This window comes from Hypanus sabinus, chromosome 1 (assembly GCF_030144855.1).
Source record: "Hypanus sabinus isolate sHypSab1 chromosome 1, sHypSab1.hap1, whole genome shotgun sequence".
NCBI lineage: Eukaryota > Metazoa > Chordata > Chondrichthyes > Myliobatiformes > Dasyatidae > Hypanus > Hypanus sabinus.
The window spans coordinates 204,798,515-204,811,431 of record NC_082706.1 but is presented as its reverse complement, the minus strand read 5'-3'; the positions used below and the strand labels follow the sequence as shown (position 1 = coordinate 204,811,431).

At 42.0% G+C, this 12,917-nt stretch overlaps 1 protein-coding gene across 7 annotated transcripts in view; it reads left to right on the top strand.

Moving 5' to 3' along the window:
• Positions 1-12,917, top strand: part of sugct (succinyl-CoA:glutarate-CoA transferase) — a 515,386-nt gene that overhangs the window by 57,913 nt on the left and 444,556 nt on the right. The gene's annotated exons all lie outside the window — the stretch shown is intronic.

Sequence of the window (12,917 nt, the reverse complement as noted above, 5' to 3'; positions counted from 1 at the left end):
AGCATGAAACATCGACTGTTTATTCCTCTTCATTGACGCTGCCTGACCAGCTGAGTTCATCCAGCATTTTGTATGAGTTGCTGCAGATGTTTAGCAGCTACAGAATCTCTTGTCTTTGTCTTTACCAGATGATAAGAGGTAACAAAAAAAAAATTGATAAAGGTAGGGCGGTGGATGTGGTCTACATGGACTTTAGCAAAACATTTGACAAGGACTCTCATGAGAGACTCATCCAGAAAGTCATGAGGCATGGGATAAGTGGAACCTTGGCTGTTTTGATAAAAAATTGGCTTAAAGGAAGAAAGCAGAGGGTAGTTGTGGAAGGAAAGTATTCTGCCTGGAGGTTGGTGACTAGTGGTGTGCCGCAGGGATCTGTCCTAGGACCCCTGCTGTTTGTGATTTTTATAAATGACCTGGATGTAGAGGCGGATGAATGGGTGAGTAAGTTTGTGGATGACACGAAGATTGGAAGAGTTGTGGATGGAGCTATAGGTGGTGGAAGGTTACAAGAGGATATAGACAGGCTGCAAAGTTGGGCAGAAAAATGGCAGATGGAATTCAATCTGGACAAGTGTGAGGTGATGCATTTTGGAAGGACAAACCAGAAGACTGAGTACAGGATTAAAGGTCAGTTACTTAAGAGTGTGGATGAACAAAGGGACCTTGGGGTTCAAATCCATACATCCCTTAAGGTCACTGCACAGGTTCATAGGGTAGTTAAGAAGGCCTATGGGATGCTAGGCTTCATAAACAGGGGGATTGAGTCCAAGAGTAGAGAGGTCATGTTGCAACTCTATGATTCTCTGGAGAGACCGCACTTAGAGTATCGTGTTCAGTTCTGGTCACCTCATTATAGGAAGGATGTGGAAGCTATGGAGAGGGTGCAGTGGAGATTAACCAGGATGTTGCCTGGATTGGAGAACAAGCCATATGAAGCAAGGTTAGCAGAGCTGAGACTTTTCTCTTTGGAGCGTAGAAGAATGATAGGATACTTGATAGAGGTCTACAAGATTTTAAGAGGCATAGATAGGGTGGATAGTCACTACCTGTTTCCCAGGGCACCAATAGCAAACACCAGAGGGCATATGTACAAAATTAAGGGAGGGAAGTTTAGGGGAGACATCAGAGGTTAGTTTTTTACACAGAGGGTTGTGAGTGCCTGGAATGACTTGCCAGGGATGGTGGTGGAGGCTAAAACATTAGGGGTATTTAAGAGCCTCTTGGACAGGCACATGGATGAAATAAAAATGGTTATGGGGTAGTGTGGGTTTAGTACTTATTTTTTGGGGATTATATGGGGCAGCACAATATGGAGGGCAGAAAGGCCTGTACTGTGCTGTAGTGTTCTATTGTTCTATGATTTAGGAGCATATTTACAACTTTGGATGGGTACTTCACCCAGAATGCTTAATTCCAGGATCTAACATTCTGGGTGAAACGTACATTTACAGTGCTCCTTGTGCCAGGGGAGTTCAGATTTGGAAATCAGTTTTGGCAGATGATCAGTGAATATTCACAGTCACATTTCATATATGAGTTGTGAGGCATTAATTGCTTCCTTTTCCAAAATGAAATGAATGTGAGGAATTGAGAATATAAAAAAATCATTTTGAATCTGTGTAACCTCTGGCTAAAAGAATAATTGGGACTGAATAGGAATTTTTGAACTGAAGTAAACTCTGTCTTCACCAGTTAGCTAAAACCGGCTTATACTAGTTCTCCCTTGGTTTTCAGAGAGACAGTGAGAGTTCGATAACATTGTACATTGTACCCTTGCTTGAGTAGGGGGAGGAGGACTCACCGATAAGGACAGGAATGAACATCCACCTGTAATTAAGTCAGGGCCAAGCAAAAGGAATAACTGATAAGGACTGGACAGCACATCCATCTGTAATGAAGCCTTGATCTAGTGGACTCTCTTATCTGTAACTCAGTTTCTCACCAACAGACTTGGTGGGAGTACCAGTTCAAATGACATCTTGCAACACTAATGTATGGGGCTTACTATGTATAAATATACGGCTGTAACCTGAGGGAACGGGCCCACTTGTCGGATGGTGGCAGTACTTAAGTCCCTCTGACAACTGGGTGTCAAACTCCTGCAGGAGGGTGTGCAATAAGCTGTTGTAACTATAAGAAGTTGGTTTCCCAAGTTTTATTCAGATTCAACTTCAACAAATGTACACATTTTAATCAAATTTTGATCCCAGTTTTTCCCCATTAGCCACAATTACAATTGCTGGCCACAAGTAACTGATATTGATGTAATGAGATAGGTGTAACTTGCACTAGTTCTGTCTCAGAATGAAAATGATAGATTATGTTCTTTCTATTTATAGAAGTTCATATGTTTACACAGTGCTATGCAGAAATCTTAGGCACATATATATAGGTGGCGAGCCTAAGACTTTTGTACAGTACTGTAGTAATTTTATATATTGCACTGTACTGCTGCTGTAAAAAATACAAATTTCATGACATGTGAGTAATGATAAACCTGATTCTGATATGGGCCTCCATTGTGGACTGAGTGTGGCAGGGAGAGGGGAATCATAGTTGGAAAAAGGGGAAAGGGGAAAGGAGAGGGCTAGAGCGGGAAGCACTCGAGACATACAGCAAGTGCAGTACTGTGCAAAATTCTTAGGCACCCAAGCGCCCAAGCGCGCGCATGCGCATTTAATGCTTTTGCACAGTACTGTAGATCAGCAGATTAGATTCTTTCTATTTATCATTATATTTATAAATTATATTCTTGGATTGATTTAAATCACCTTTCTGGATTCTTAAGAAGCAACAGGCAGAGGATCTTACATTTTTCTTGCATTGTGATTGTGGGAGATTTAAATTTTCCACAAATAGACTGGGAAGCCCATTCTGTAAAAGGGCTGGATGGTTTGGAGTTTGTAAAATGTGTGCAGGATAGTTTTTTGCAGCAATACATAGAGGTACCAACTAGAGAAGGGGTTGTGTTGATTCTCCTATTAAGGAATGAGATAGGTCAGGTGACGGAGGTATGTGTTGAGGAGCACTTCGGGTCCAGTAATCACAATACCATTAGTTTCAATATAATTATGGAGAAGGATAGGACTGGACTTAGGGTTGAGATTTTTGATTGGAGAAAGGCTAACTTTGAGGAGATGCGAAAGGATTTAGAAGGAGTGGATTGGGATAATTTGTCTCATGGGAAAGATGTAATAGAGAAATGGAGGTCGTTTAAAGGTAAAATTTTGAGGGCACAGAATCTTTATGTTCCTGATAGGTTGAAAGGAAAGGTTAAAAGTTTGAGAGAGCCATGGTTTTCAAGGGATATTGGAAACTTGGTTTGGGAAAAGACAGAGATCTACAATAAATATAGGGAGCATGGAGTAAATGAGGAGCTCGAGGTATATAAAGAATGTAAGAGGGATCTTAAGAAAGAAATTAGAAAAGCTAAAAGAAGAAATGAGGTTGTTTTGGCAAGTAAGGTGAAAATAAATCCAAAGGGTTTCTACAGTTATATTAATAGCAAAAGGATACTGAGGGATAAAATTGGTCCCTTAGAGAATCAGAGTGGACATCTATGAGTGGAGCCAAAAGAGATGGGGGAGATTTTGAACAATTTCTTTTCATCGGTATTCACTAAGGAGAAGGATATTGAATTATGTAAGGTAAGGGAAACAAGTAGGGTAGTTATGGAAACTATGAGGATTAAAGAAGAGGAAGTACTAGAGCTTTTAAAGAATATAAAAGTGGATAAGTCTCCGGGTCCTGACAGGATATTCCCTAGGACCTTGAGGGAAGTTAGTGTAGAAATAGCAGGGGCTCTGACAGAAGTATTTCAAATGTCATTAGAAATGGGGATGGTGCTGGAGGATTGGCGTATTGCTCATGTGGTTCCATTGTTTAAAAAGGGTTCTAAGAGTAAACCTAGCAATTATCAGCCTGTCAGTTTGACAACAGTGGTGGGTAAATTAATGGAAAGTATTCTTAGAAATGGTATATATAATTATCTGGATAGATAGTGTCTGATTAGGAGCAGTCAACATGGATTTGTGTGTGGAAGGTCATGTTTGACAAATCTTATTGAATTTTTTGAAGAGGTTAGAAGGAAAGTTGACGAGGGTAAAGCACTGGATGTTGTCTATATGAACTTCAGTAAGGCCTTTGACAAGGTTCCACACAGAAGGTTAGTTAGGAAGATTCAATAGTTAGGTATTAATATTGAAGTAGTAAAATGGATTCAACAGTGGCTGGATGGGAGATGCCAGAGAGTAGATGTGGATAACTGTTTGTCAGGTTGAAGGCTGGTGACTCAGGGATCTGTACTGGGTCCAATGTTGTCATATACATTAATGATCTGGATGATGGGGTGGTAAATTGGATTAGTAACTATGCAGATGATGATAAGATAGGTGGCGTTGTGGATAATGAAGTAGGTTTTCAAAGCTTGCAGAGAGATTTAGGCCAGTTAGAAGAGTGGGCTGAAAGATGGCAGATGGAGTTTAATGCTGATTAGTGTGAGGTGCTACATTTTGGTAGGAATAATCAAAATAGGACATACATGGTAAATGGTAGGGCATTGAGGAATGCAGTAGAACAGAGTGATCTAGGAATAATGGTATATAGTTCCCTGAAGGTGGAATCTCATGTGCATAGGGTGGTGAAGAAAGCTTTTGGTATTCTGGCCTTTATACATCAGAGCATTGTGTATAGGAGTTGGGATGTAATGTTAAAATTGTACAAGGCATTGGTGAGTCCAAATTTGGAGTATTGTGTACAATTCTGGTCACCGACTTATAGGAAAGATGACAACAAAATAGAGAGAGTACAGAGGAGATTTACTAGAATGTTACCTAGGTTTCAGCACCTACGTTACAGAGAAAGTTTGAACAAATTAGGTCTTTATTCTTTGGAGCATAGGTGGTTGAGGGGGGACTTGCTAGAGGTATTTAAAATTAGAGGGAGATAGATAGAGTTGACGTGGATAGGCTTTGATTGGCAAAGTTGCCTATGAGCACTGCCAATAGTACATGGATAGTCAATAGTACAGTAGAACATTGAACACCTCAGCATAGTACAGGCACTTCAGCCTATGATGTACTGATCTTTTAACTTACTCCAAGATCAACCTAACCCTTCCCTCTTTCATAACTCTCCATTTTACTATCATCCATGTGCCTACCTAAGAGTGTATTAAATGTCCCTAATGTGTCTGCCTCTGCCACCACCCTGGCAGGGTGTTCCATATACCCACTACACTCTGTTTAAAAAAAACCTACCTCTGACCTTCCCCTTATCTACGATCACTTGATCGATTACTACGATCACTTGATCGATTACTACGATCACTTGAGTTGAATATGCAAGGTGTCGGACTGCAAGACCCTACAGATGATAGTAAGAACTGTTAAGAGATTTGATGGGTCTCAGCTTCCCCCCCCCCTCCCCAGCCCACATGTTTGTGACATTGAGAGCGTTAGAGATAAAGGGCTCCCTACCAGCCATCTCCATCTCTCAGTCCCTTTGACCCACAGCTGTCAGGAAGGAGGTACAGGAGCATCAGGACTAGGACTGCCAGACTGGGTAACAGCTTCTTCCCTCAGGATGTGAGACTAATGACCACTCTGCCACCACCAAGGTCTCGCCACTAGGACAGCGAGCTGTTTACTGTTTACCTGTGCTGCGCACTTTTAAAACATTTTTGAATTACATTTTTAAAGGTATTTAATGGTAATATTTGTTTTATATTTGTGTATGACATATGTATTGTGGGTGCACCGTGGTCCAGAGGAATGTTGTTTGGTTATATTTATGTACAGGCAGATGACAATAAACTTGATCTTGAACTTGTATGATGTTCTCCCAAAGGGTTATTCCCTTGAATGGAGTAGATAGATAGATACCTTATTCATCCCAAAGGGGAAATTCAACATTTTTCCAGTGTCCCATACACTTATTGTAGCAAAACTAATTACATACAGTATTTAACTCAGTATAAATATATGCATCTAAAATCACCCTCCCAAAAAGCATTAATAAATAGCTTTTAAAAAGTTCTTAAATAGTTTACTAAAGTGCATTGAGTGGTAACTTAAGCTCAGTCCTAACCCCGGCACTTTAACATGTCTTGCCCCTGGTGGTTGAATTGTAGAGCCAAATGGCGTTGGGGAGTAATGATCTCTTCATCCTGTCTGAGGAGCATTGCATTGACAGCAACCTGCCGCTGAAGCTGCTTCTCTGTCTCTGGATGGTGCTGTGCAGAGGATGTTCAGGGTTTTCCATGATTGACCGTAGCCTACTCAGCGCCCTCCTCTCTGCCACCGATGTCATACTCTCCAGTATGTGACTTTGTTTGTTGTGGGGGGTTAGGGTCCAGTGGCATAGAATGCCATATGACTGGGGATCCTTCACTACTGCCATCTTCCTTCACCTTCACTGTTGTTGTGATGTGAGACCTTCTTTCGCTGGCTCCATTTGGTCGGTGATATGAAGTACTGCGGCATATGTAACACAGAGATAGATAACCAGAGATTCAGATTCATTTATTTGTCAATTGTCAAGTGTCCATCAAAGCATACAGTGAAATGTGTCACAGAATCAGAATCAGGTTTATTATCACCGGCATGTGACGTGAAATTTGTTAACTGCAGCAGCAGTTCAAAGCAATACATAATCTAGCAAAGAGAAAAAAAATTAAAAATAATAATAATAAATAAACAAGTAAATCAATTACATATATTGGATAGATTTTTAAAAATGTACAAAAACAGAAATACTGTATATTAAAAAAGAGTGAGGTTGTGTCCAAACATTCAATGTCCATTTAGGAATCAGATGGCAGAGGGGAAGAAGTTGTTCCTGAATCGCTGAGTGTGTGCCTTCAGGCTTCTGTACCTCCTACCTGATGGTAGCTGTGAGAAAAGGACATGCCCTGGGTGCTGGAGGTCTTTAATAATGGATGCTATCTTTCTGAGACACCGCTCCCTGAGGTGTCCTGGGTACTTTGTAGGCTACTACCCAAGATAGAGCTGACTAGATTTACAACCTTCTGCAGTTTCTTTTGGTCTTGTGCAGTAGCCCCTCCATACCAGACAATGATGCAGCCTGTCAGAATGTACTCCATGTTACAACAAAGAAGTTTTTCAGTGTATTTGCTGACATGGCAAATCTCTTCAAACTCAAGCCGCTGTCTTGCCTTCTTTATAACCACATCGATATGTTGGGACCAGGTTAGAGATTCAGAGATCTTGACACCCAGGAATTTGAAACTGCTCACTCTCTCCACTTCTGATCCCTCTATGAGGATTGGTACGTGTTCTTCTGTCTTACCGTTCCTGAAGTCCACAACTAGCTGCTTTGTCTTCCTGATGGTTGTTGCTGCAGCACCACTACACTAGTTGGCATATCTCACTCTTGACTACCCTCTTGTCTTCACCTGAGATTCTGCCAACAATGGTTGTATCGTCAGCAAATTTATAGATGGTATTTGAGCTGTACTTAGCCGCACAGTCGTGTATATAGAGAGTAGAGCAGTGGGCTAAGTACACCCCTGAGGTGCACCAGTGTTGATCGTCGGTGAAGAGGATATGTTATCACCAATCTGCACAGATTGTGGTCTTCCAGTTAGGAAATCGAGGATCCAATTACAGAGGGAGATACAGAGGCCCAGGTTTTGCAACTTCTCAGTCAGGATTGTGGGAATGATGGTATTAAATGCTGAGCTATAGTTGATGAACAGCATCCTAACATAGGTGTTTGTGTTGTCCAGGTGGTCTAAAGCCGTGTGGAGAGCCACTGAGATTGCATCTGCCATTGACCTATTGTGGCAACAGGCAAATTGCAATGGGTCCAGGTCCTTGCTGAGGCAGGAGTTTAGTCTAGTCATGACCAACCTCTCAAAGCATTTCATCACTGTCGATGTGGGTACTACCCACATTAGTCATTAAGGCAGCCCACATTATTCTTCTTAGGCATTGGTTTAGTTGCTGCCTCTTTGAAGCAAGTGGGAACTTCTGCCCGTAGCAGTGAGAGGTTGAAAATGTCCTTGAATACTCCTACTAGTTGGTTGGCACAGTTTTTTTCAGAGCCTTACCAGGTACTCCATCTGGACCTTCCACCTTGCGAGGGTTCACTCTCTTTAAAGACAGCCTAACATCAGCCTCTGTGACGGACACAGGGTCATCCGGTGCAGCAGGGATCTTCACAGCAGTAGTTGTGTTCTCCATTTCAAAGCGGGCATAGAGAGCATTGGGAATGTACAGTAAGTCTTTGTAGGTACGCACTCATCCACATAGGTTTTAATGGAGTCAGTAACAACTGCAGCATACTCATCCAGGTTCGAAGATGAATCCCTAAGTACAGACCAGTCCACCAATTCAAAGGAGTTCTGTAGGTGCTCCTGTGCAGCCCTTGTCCATACTTTCTTGGTCCTCACTGCTGGTGCTGCAGTCTGCAGTCTCTGCCTATACTCAGGGAGTAGAAGTACAGCCAAGTGATCAGACTTCCTGAAGTGATAGTGTGGAATAGCATGGTAGGCATTCTTGATGATGGTGTAGCAATGGTCCAGTGTGTTGTTTCCTCTGGTATTGCAACTGATCTGTTGATGGTAGTTGCTCAGTGATCTTTTCAGACTGGCCTGGTTATAATCCCCTAAAAGAATATTGAAGGCATTAGGGTGCGCTGTTTCGTGTATGTTGATCCCATTGCTCAGATCATCTAAAGCCTGCTTGACTTTGGCCTGAGGTGGATTGTAAACTGCTACCAGAATGATCCAGAGAACTCCCATGGTAAGTGAAAAGGATGGCACTTAACTGCTAGATGTTCCAGGTCTGGTGAGCAGAACTGGGACAGCACTGATATATTTGTGCATGTTTCCTATGGGGGAGTATAGCACAGCCTCTGAATAGAGGGATATCCATTTAGAATGGAGATTAGGAGGAATTTATTTTATCAGAGGCTGGTGAATCTGTGGAATTCTTTGCCACAGGCAGCTGTGGAAGTCAGGTCATTGGGTGTATTGAAGGTAGAGGTTGACACGATCTTGAAATATCAGGGTGTGAAAGATTACAGGGAGAAGGCAGGAAAATGGAGTTGAAGGGGAAATGGATCAACCATGATGAAATGGTGGGGCAGATCACGTGGGCTAAGTGGCCTAATTCTACTCCTACGTCTTACGGTCTTAGGGTATAAAATAACAAAATTTCATGATATGTCATTGATAGTAAAGCTGATTCTGAATTTAATAAGTAGGTAAGTTTTACGTATCCAGGGTAGGGTAGATTTCAGAAAGCCTTTGTCAAGGTGCCACACATGAGGCTGTTTTACAAGCTATGAGCCCATGGTATTACAGGAAAGATTCTAGCATGGATAAAGCAGTGGCTGATTGGCAGGAAGCAAAGAGTGGGAACAAAGAGAGCCTTTTCTGACTGGCTGCTGATGACTAGTGATGGTCTACAGCAGTCTGTGTTGGGAGCAATTCCTTTTACATTATATGACAATAATTTGGATGATGGAATTGATGGCTTTGTTGCAAAGTTTGCAGACAGTGAGAAGATAGGTGGAAGGGTAGGTAGTTTTGAGGAAGTAGAGAGGCTACAGAAGGAGAATGGGCAAAGAAGTGGCAGATGGAATACAGTCTTGGGAAGTGCATGATCATACATGTTGGTGGAAGAGATGAAATGACTATTTTCTAAATGGAGAGACAATACAAATAACTGAGTCGCAAGGGGGACTTGGAAGACTCTGTGCAAGAATTCCTAAAGGTTAATTCGCAGCTTGAGTCTGTGGTGATGAAGGCAAATACAATGTTAGCATTCATTTCAAGAGGACTAGAATATAAAAGCAAGGATGTAATGTTGAAAGTTGATAAAGTATTGATGAGGCTTCACTTGGAGTATTGTGAGCAGGTTTGGGCCCCTTATCTTAGAAAGGATGTGCTGAGACTGGGTTCAAAGGTTAACGAAAATGATTCCAGGATTGAATGGCTTGCCATTTGAAGAGTGTCTGATGGCTCTGGGCTTGTATTCACTAGAATTTAGAAGAATGAGGGTTGATAGATTCTATCAAATGGTGAAAGGCCTTGATAGAGTGGATGTGGAGAGTATGTTCCTATGGTGGGAAAGTCTAAGACCAGAGGACACAGCCTCAGAATAGAGGAGCATCCTTTTAGAATGGAGATGATGAGGAATTTCTTTAGCCAGAGAGTGTTGTGAATATGTGAAATTCTTTTCCACAGGCAGCTGTGGAAGCCAAGTCTTTGTGTACATTTAAGGCTAAGGTTGATAGATTCTTGATTGGTCAGGGCATGAAGGGATGGGGGGAGATGGTGGGAGACTGAGAGGAAAATTAAATCAGCTTTGATGAAATGGCAGAGAAGACTCGATGGGCCAAATGGCCTAATTCTGCTCCTATATCTTACGGTCTTATGAATTTATTTTGTTTTTGCTGGTTTTAGTTGTAGCCTTGAAATAAGATACATTTTATAATTAAGATATGGTTAGTCTGACCATTGACTGTTTTTAATTCACTTTCAAGTGACTCAGTTACTTGTGATAATTGAGAGGGAGGGAAAGGAACCCACTGTCTTATTTTAAACTTTAATTTCAGAATGTTGAAGTGTGTGAATTATCCTGATATATTTATTTATTTACTGAGATGATTATGATAACGATGGTATGAGTAAGTGGCACTGGAGTGACCTCTCCAGGGTACATGCCTGGGCGGAACATATGAAGATCCTGGGATGCCCAGTTGTCAAGATCCCCCTCTCTGTCTCACTGGTGTGGCAACAGATTGGCTGCAGGTGCTGCCAGAAGGATGTTCAGTGACATCCAGCCGCCTGAGATGTTCTACTCTGGATTTGCTGTCTGGGTTTACTCCTGCAGCCTTTGTCTCTCCTGAGGCTGCCCACAAGGCAGTGGGGTATTTACTCATAGCTGGGGATCTGGTTATTGAGATAGAGCATGGGCTAGGTCTTTCCAGCCCTCTGAGCCACACCGCCCAGCAATCCCCCGATTTAACCCAAGCCTATCACAAGACACCTCTAAAAGGACCACAGACTTGTCATAGGGTTTGGAGGCTTGTGTGCCTCAATGATCCAGAGACCTATGGAAGCAGCAATGAAGAATCTTTTATCTGTGTGTGTGACAGTATTCCTGAGTCTCCACCCGGGATTTGCATGATTGGCAGTAGTGAAAACTGAAAGAAAGCTACTGGCTCAATGAAGGAAGCCCTGAACACTGCCAGGATCAAGACCAAAAATTGTTTTGGAATGAATGAACCTTGTGCAACGTTGGCAAGGTAGCACAAATAACTGCAGAAATGGGTTGTTACAACCTTCATATACTGGGCGTCAGTGAGAGCAGATGGACAGGGTTTTGCAGACTAAAGGCAGCAACTGGTGAAACAATTTTATACTCAGCAAGGTGTTACGTACCCCGTAACTGGGTCACTTACCAGCAAAGATAGAGAGGTCCGTTGAAGTCTGATGGTACTATTTTTAACAGTATTTATTGGTAAAAATACACAAAAATAATATCAATGCAAACATACAGATAATATACATCGTCAATACTAACTCTAAAAGTGCGAGTATAATAATAATAAGAAATAAGCTGTATCGTTGTCTAGGGGATAATGTATTGTCCGATGGAAATATAAAAGTCATTAGCTCATTCAGGCTGCAGCCTTTGGTTGGAGTCAAGAGAGACAGATGTTTTAAACTTGCCAGCTTTTCCTTTTTATGATGTCGATCCTTCGAGAGTTCCGTTTCTGTGACTGGACACTTTTGGTCTCTCCTTTTGCTAAGCCTTCTTCCATGGTGGGGCCCCAATTCCTAGGCAAAGGAAAAGGACGCACGCGAGCCCCCCCACCGGCTGTCGCTTTTAAACGCTGTCACGGGATTTCTAGCGTTTCTACTGGTGAGTCTAAAGGGGTTGTTCCTCAGACCTTCTTTTATCCTTACTCACGGGGTCTTAGATGTCAATCAGGTTGGAATGATGCCATCCCCCAACCAGCCCACGTTGCTCATTCCTTGAGGGCTTCGATGTATAGCACAGTGCTCAATACACAATTCCGTCTCCAAGAGACAATGGCCGTTTCCCGTGGCTTTGTATCGCTGAGGGCCAGGACATTCCAAACCCCTTGTGGATTCTGCGTGTCTTTCTCTCATTTCCTGGGTCTCCTGACCTGAATTAATAGCGATCTTGCGATTCTCAAAAAGGAGGGGGCTACTTTGTACCCTTCGGCCCCTCAGAGTTGGGGCACAGGCGTAACACCCCCTTTCTTCAACACGTTTTTGCCATCGGTAAAAACGAAGTAATACAGAGTCTTACAGGATTTTAGAATCTAACACAATACAAAAGTTTTTTTTTCACTACAAAGTAATACAGTTATACATTCAATTCAGCATCTAAACAGTTACCGATTACATTGTCACTTCCTTTAATATCTTAACATCTTGTACCTTACTAAAGTCTTGTAGCATCAGACTCCAATTTAATAACCACCTATTTTTATTTCTTATTTTCTTTAGCAAACAAAAACTAAAGAGTTGTGATCTTAGCTTACGGGTGTACTATAAAAGTTCGTGCAAATACTAATCTTTATGCTACTTTCAAACTTAACAGTCAGGCTTCCATGGGGGTTGTCTTTATTATTCAAATGCTTTGTCAAAATCCCTTAAAACCGGCTTCTGCTATTTAAAAATGGCGTCCTATTTTCCGGTTAATTCCCACGTGGGGAGCTTGTGCACCCTGGCGAAATAGGCTTTTGCCCGCTCCTTTCATAGGAGTTATTTTATCAACAATGTGTTCCAAACTAAGACCAGCTTCCGAATGTCCACACAATTCTTTAATTTTGCGCAAGGTGCTAGTTTTCTCTTCAGGACCCTTCAGGCTATCAGTTCTCAATGCCAGCGACCCCTCTTTGTTCAAACAGCA